At 38.3% G+C, this 7,397-nt stretch overlaps 1 protein-coding gene across 2 annotated transcripts in view; it reads left to right on the top strand.

The window, feature by feature from the left end:
- LOC139975840 (pleckstrin homology domain-containing family G member 5-like) overlaps positions 1-7,397 on the top strand; it is a 157,228-nt gene that overhangs the window by 31,223 nt on the left and 118,608 nt on the right. The gene's annotated exons all lie outside the window — the stretch shown is intronic.

Raw genomic sequence — 7,397 nt, 5'->3', positions numbered from 1 at the left:
CTAATAAGAGAAGGCGAGAGCTATCCGACGATTGCCATCTGATTCAAATTTCTCAACTGTTTTCTCAACTGAAATATTATCTGCGTAAACAGGTTCTTAACTAGATGTTACAACACTGACAAGATCGGATCCTATAGTCTTTTTCGGCGGGTAGAGTGTTGAATGAAACGGCACGCGATAGAAATGACAGCCTAAATTAGAAGACTAGGTCACCTAATTAAGCCATATTCTTGCTACGTTCATTTCAATAGTTATTCCTGTCTAGACTCTTAAACTCGTCCAGCAAGCTTATGGATTTGAAATATGGGTGTTTTTAAAAACAGATAACTTGGCCAAAAAAGTGTAGGCCCGGGCCCACAGTGCTACATACTGGCTACGCCCCTGATCATATGATATCATATTATCAGCAGATTTTGTTTCCTGTTTGAATTCTTTTACATGTTCTTTTACATAATATATCAGAAAGACAAACATAGTGCTCTTTTACAATTTTTCAAGTAGGATGATTCTTGTTTATTCCAATGTCTGGACTTTAATACATTTGACCAACTTAACTGATGGACAATATAAACTTTCATATTTTGGAATATAGCCAGATATGCAGTGGCCTAAAAACAAATATCGTTATCGCAGTGTATTAGCAGTGTAATAATTATTTATAGGAAGTGCGTATCACGTACGATTGCTAGCTTAGCTTCATAACATGCTGTTCGTGCAACAACTTAGGACGAATCATAGAAAGGATGAGAACGAACGTTGTCGACGTTGTTGTGCATACGGTTCGTGACATTACATAGAGTGCGGTTAGGTAGGCAATATGTATTTTATTACGCAGTGGCCAACTGTAGGCTTGTAATAGGCTATAGGCTAAATTTAGCTAATTGCATCTGCCAAACTAAGTAAGTAGTTGAATCAGTAGGCGTGAATGTTACTACGATTATAATTGAGTTAACGGAGCTGACGAGTATTCAAGATCAAAAGAGCACTAACAAAATACCATGCTAAAAAAACAACAGTTTTTAAACATTTTTTTCGACACTGAAAGGGGGGGGGGGAGCGGTCGCTCCCCCTGCTCCCCCCTGGCTACGTCCCTGACTCTGGAGATAATCCCCATATTTACGTCTCTTAAGGGCGTTCACTTCCAGTTTGTCACCCTCAATTAACAAAAATTGTATTTCACACTATCTTAATAAAAATTAAATTAATACCGGAACAAAGAGATGTAGAAATCCCATCCCGTAACAGTTTAGTCTAATTAAGTCGCGAATCAACTCGCGGGACATGAATTTTGCCTGTTGTTAAGCCAACTTGTCACACCGCTACTGTAATATCACAACAAATCTTCAAAAGTAAGCATACTTAAGTTTGAGATACATGAAAGAGGACACAAATCAAAAGCATTGATGTTATGAAATGTCATTGAAAAGATAAACACAAGACAAACAAATGGAAATGAGAGTAATTTGCTATTAGCTGCCGAAAAGGCAAATGCTTTAGATAATGTGACATTCACTGTGTAGAGTTAGCTTATTACTTATGCGGCTGCACTGGGCCTGTTATGTATGAGCAGTATGTGTGTCAGTTTACATATGTATACCAGGTGGACATAGTACTGTATTCAGTTCATTCCTTCTATCAATGGTATATTGTTCTAATGCATTTATGATATGTAAATAACTTAAAATAAATAATTCCTTAATTGTACTTGACTCATTTAGCCATCAGGTGACCATAAGGTGACTCGCCTGTGACTTTAAACCTCGCGGTGGCGTCATTTCCTATAAAATACTGTTTGTGTGAGCTGTGGTTTGCTAGTGAAAATCAATATCATTAATTCGTTATACTTACGATTTCGCTTTAGAGGAACTGTTGGTGGCCATGCTGATATCACTTGAAAACGACTATAGAGTTGCTACAATGTCTTACTGTCACAGAATATACCTGCAGGAACATATAATAACATACAATGAATTGATAACAGTTATGACACGTTTACTTCCCCTTCCACAATCATTTCGTGTAGGCAAGAGATGATAATTTAGGCGCTGACTGTATCAGCCAAACAAAATACTGAAAACTAAACTTGTATCTAATATGTCATAGACTTAAGGCTGTGCTATACACGTTACATATTGGCTTATTGGTAAGGTAAGTGATTGGGTGGATTAGCTGGCCATTCATATATATATATATATATATATATATATATATATATATATATATATATATATAAACATGGACCTGTTCTTGCATCTTTGGAACTAAGCTATTTACTGGAATGACTGTGGGATCAAAACGTACAATATATTGAAAACGCTGGATACAAAAAAATGCCCCTTTCGGGCACATAACCATCAAGTTTGAAGTCCATCGTCTTTACCGTTTAGGAGTTTTTCCTTTAGGATATACATTTTAGGATATACATTTTCCAACAAACTTGGCCAAGATCGATCACTTGACCCCTTTTGCTCAAGTGACCTTTGGCCCTCTACATTAACTAATGCAATTTAAATTTGCAGTATTACAGCCAATTTTGATTTGGTATGTGCCTAACGTCCGAAATACTGTTTTTGGTTATTGAACATTTGACCTCACAAAGACAATACATATCATGTCCAGGCAATTTTCATCAGCACGAATATACTGAAGGATATATAAGGCACGAAGTACATTTGAACAAGTAGGCATATGACTATTATTGTTTTTTACTATGTTATATTGGTCATGTAACAGTGGTGAACTGAATATGTCAAATCATTACATGACGTGGATATAAACTTTACAATTAATTATCATGCATGTGAAAATATGGTGCATTTACTAGATTATGATCTGGTGAAATCAGTCCCAGAGATTCGAGGAACCGTTGACAAGACAATAACTTATTTACGCCGGCAAAACACCCGTCCCAAGTTACTGATAACATAGTTGTACAAGTAAGAAGCAAGTGTGGTTTGTGCTAATACTTACATTAATGCTAGTAGGTGTATATTTGACGGGTTGTGCGCCGAATGAGTGATCCGACAGTTGGTGCTATTCTGCCTTGATGTGACCTGACTCACATGGCGTTACAATATCGAGCTTACACCGACAAAAGCCACACAAAATTGTTCAGGTTTGTTTGTCACATGAAGAATGCTTTTACAAGAAAACGTCATACGTCCAAACATTATAGACCGAAAACTGGATAATGTCACTTTACATGACTATCTTGGCTGGATCTGAAGAGGGAAGCGAAAATGAAGGATACAGAGCAAGCAGTGAACATTTCAGAAGGGCATAGACTTCTGTCGGACTTGATCTGCGCTGTCATAGAATCAATGGATAAATCGAAAGTAAGTTAGTACACTGAACAATCTCGACCAGACGTCATTTCCGCCTTAGAGGTCATGTATATATATATATATATATATATATATATATATATATATATATATGCAAACGGTACGACTGAACCCCAGATATCTGGAGATAGGAGTAACGTTATCACAATGTACTGCCATTTCTTGACGTCAGAGAACATTAGTGCTTGACTCTACTCTGTATCCAGGTCATATTTATGCTTATATGCCTAATTTGAATATCAGTCCTTGGCAATGTACAGCATTGCTGTAAGGGGAAACAGGTAATACTGCAATGTGGGCGTATTTGTGTGTTATGAAAAGTATATGAATACATGATGACTGTACGGGTAATGTATAATACATGTTGCTTCAGGGTTGTACAGCGGGGAAATACCCGGCCGCGAAATACCGTCCGGTTAATAATAGGAGTATTGGGAAATTAGTATTTCGAAATAATGGGGAATTGCTAAAACTATAGTCTACAAATTTGATTTCAGTCTATACGTTCTTCCAACTAAAACTGTAACAATTAACATGAATAACAGCTATAAAAATTAGTTTCAGTCCTCATCATATAACACTCAAACCGAATACTTTTAAGAAGGGTGAATACCCCAATAGCAGATTACTTAGCCGTAAGCGAAAACATAGTCTACATGTATAAATGATATAGTATAGGAACCCCCCCCCCCCCACATCTCAATATATTGTAGACCTACCTTAATTGAAGTAGGCTGTATACCCGTATAGTTTGACTTACAAAACCCTCTCTTACTAGTGGATCACTTGCAAGAGGTGGTATGTGATGTCATCATATATAGCATGTGTTCTTCAAAAACTTTTTCTCCTATTACATATTATTTTCGAAAAAATACATTGTTTCCTCTTTGAAAAAAAAAGTTTAACAAAGTTTTACAAAGTGTTCCTGAGTTTTCAAGAAGAATCTACAAAAATATATCATAAATGCTCCTCTGCATATGTTGGCAAGGGGGGGGTAAACTTGCCCCTCCTCGCCCCCTGTAAGAGCAAAACTGTAAATATAAAAGACCAAAAAAAAAAACGAAGAAAAAGGAAAAGAAGAGAGAGCAAGGTAGATCAGTGTTCATGCTGCAGTTTACAGGTGCTTCGAGCCCCCCCCCCCCTACCCCCGGAAGCTGCAAGTGCTTTCAAATATATATTCCACAGCTTTTTCTTTTTGCTTTACTAAATCATTTCCATATATGGAAAGTGAAAACGACACCGCTGAAGTCCTTAATTTATGCAGAAACATTGCGGAGAAATTGAATTATTCCCTCTGACCAGTACTTTTGGTGTCTTTAACGTCCTATACGAGGGAATAAGTCCCAGAAATACTGGTGAACCAACTTACACCGAGTAAAAGTCGTAAAAGAAGTAAAAAGTATTTCTCGTACCTAAATATAATGTAAAGGATACCTAATGTTTACGGGTAATGAGCATTTACACAACAAAGATGTAAACGATTTTCATATTTATTTAGGTATTTGTTGCACAGCTAGTTCCCCTTAAGATACCAGAAAACAACACTTCTTGTATTTGCTGAGATCAGACATTTATTAAGAATCAGGCAAGTGAAAATATAATTCATCCAGGTATAAGAAACAGCATTGTAAGAGATTCTCCCAGAGATGCTGTCCTGAAAACTATTACATTTTAAGCTGACAATGCACAAGTAAGTGGAACTCCCTAATGTAGGAATTTCATTCTGATTACGAAAACCATATATGGAAATATAAATATATGAGGGGAGAATCACACCATCTAATGTTTCTACAATTGAAGCACCCTGTAAGTTCTAATATGTCATATGTGCTCAGGGCCATATAACCATCAGATATGGCTCGGGTATAAATCAAAGGAAATTAACTGCCTTGGTTGTATCACAGCATTAATCTGCTGGGCTGAGGTAATTCAGAGCTGAATTCTGGATATGTCCAATGACATATCTCATCTATAGTATCACAATTGTTTGTTCCAGTGAATAATCCCATTAACGAAAGAAGCTTTAAAGTCATAGTGACAGAAACATTTCAGAGTTGTAATTATGTATCAGAAACTTTGTTTATGTAGCAAACATTCTCTAACAATAAAAAAAAATATATTAAAAGAAATTAAGTTATTACCCTTCCTACCACTGGAACCATCCATCCAATTAATGTCTGGAAAATTAATGTCGCCCATCATAACAACTTCCCCGCAGCACTTCTGATTGCTCCAAACAGCAAGCCATCCTTATCTTCACCGCTGTTAGGAGAACGGTAACAACACCAATAGTAATTACACTATAATGGACCTATTGGAGATGCCTGTGGACAACTCGCACCAGACAGAATTGACAAACGAACCTTGTAACACAGACTTCTCAACACTTACAATATCATCCCTAACATACAGTGAAACTCACCCACAAATACCATTATGAGTATCCTCCTTGTCCTGACGATACACAACATACCCTGGGTAAGAAACCTCAGTAATATCAATGTCCTCCTTTTAACCAAGATGCTGTGATACCAAATACAGCAGGCTTCAGATCCTCAAGAAGAACAGTATATTCATTAAATTTGTTACGAATACTTCTAGAATTGGTAAAGACAATCTCCAGCTTGCCCCTGTAACTCTGTACCATGGCACCCTTCCTGATACTGTTAGAACTATAACCATCACATTCCCTGCGATCAAAACACACATTAGAACCTCCACTAGTAACATATAATCCTTATCAAGACTATTGCCTGTCACATCGCATCGCCCCCCCCCCCCCCCAATTTTGTTTAAACATACTGTTCAACAGAGAAATTCACCATCTACCAAACAACGAGGCCCCAGCATTAGCTAGATGTGCAATTAACCGATCCCTGGAAACATGACCAAATGTCAACAAATTTGAAGAAGCGTGAACGCAATCTACTCAAGAATTAAACCATTCAAACTTACCAATATATATTACGGAACCTTGTCAAATCTAGGCAATAGACCACATTTAACAACTTTTGAAACCGCACCTGGACCGAATTATTTCAAGTGACTCTTACCGTGAAAATAAGAGGGGTTACCAGGATTCCCCACTTACCTAGTATTTGTTTGTTGGTGTGTTGGGTCCGGGGGGGGGGGGGCAGCAATAGCTGGTAAATCGATCGGCTCGTCCCCTAAATCCGAGAACTACGTATTATAGCCTACATATATGTCTGAGTCTGAGGTGTGTAGTAGTTTTTACGAATACAACCTCAGCGAAACGGCTAAATATGATACAGTGAAAAGAAACCCTTAAGTTTGTATTCTGAGGCAGTTTCGGCACATTCACGAATGATTTCTCCAAGGCTATATACCGTGGTACTGTAAATTTTAGCGTTTTGATCAGAGATCTATTTAAGTCTATCAATTACCCGGGGGGGGGGGGTCTGACCAACCATCGAAGCAAAAAAATATCAGAGCAATATCAGAGAGATCATAGCCTGTTAAATCACCGTTGTCTTCTGAAAGAACAATTTACGCTCTGAGCATCGCGAAGTTACCGTACAAACATGCATCCCTTTCATCCTTATAAAAACGGAGAAAGTTGCGAGTTGCTCAGTGTATTAATGGTCCCGCAACTTGACAGTATATGAGATCAAGGGACTGTCCCCTCCTATCCCCCATGAGGGGACGTAATCTAGTTTCCTGAAGATAGTGTGGCATACAAGGGCGTAGGAACCGGGGGGCTGGGGCGCTAGCCCCCCAGTGAAAATATGGGGTGGGGCGGAAGAATCATTCCGCCCATCCACTTCGCAAGTCAGAAAACCCCTTTTTTCGAAATGAGAAAAAAATCTCATTTGGAGCACCAAATTGCATCTAAGGCCAGGTAAAAATGCAAAATTATTTACAAACTGGAGTGGGTGTTGAAGTGTGCTATACTGCATCAAATTGCATCTGAGGCCACCTGAAAATGCAAAAAAAATTCACACCCCCTCCCCTTAGACCCCTCCCAGGCAGGCCATCAGTCTTCAGTCCCCCCTCCCCCCCCCCCCCACTCAAAAGTACCTTCCTACGCCACTG

The sequence above is a fragment of the Apostichopus japonicus genome, chromosome 11, assembly GCF_037975245.1.
Source record: "Apostichopus japonicus isolate 1M-3 chromosome 11, ASM3797524v1, whole genome shotgun sequence".
NCBI lineage: Eukaryota > Metazoa > Echinodermata > Holothuroidea > Aspidochirotida > Stichopodidae > Apostichopus > Apostichopus japonicus.
Note: the sequence above shows the minus strand (reverse complement) of the source record. Positions and strands in the feature narration are given on the sequence as shown.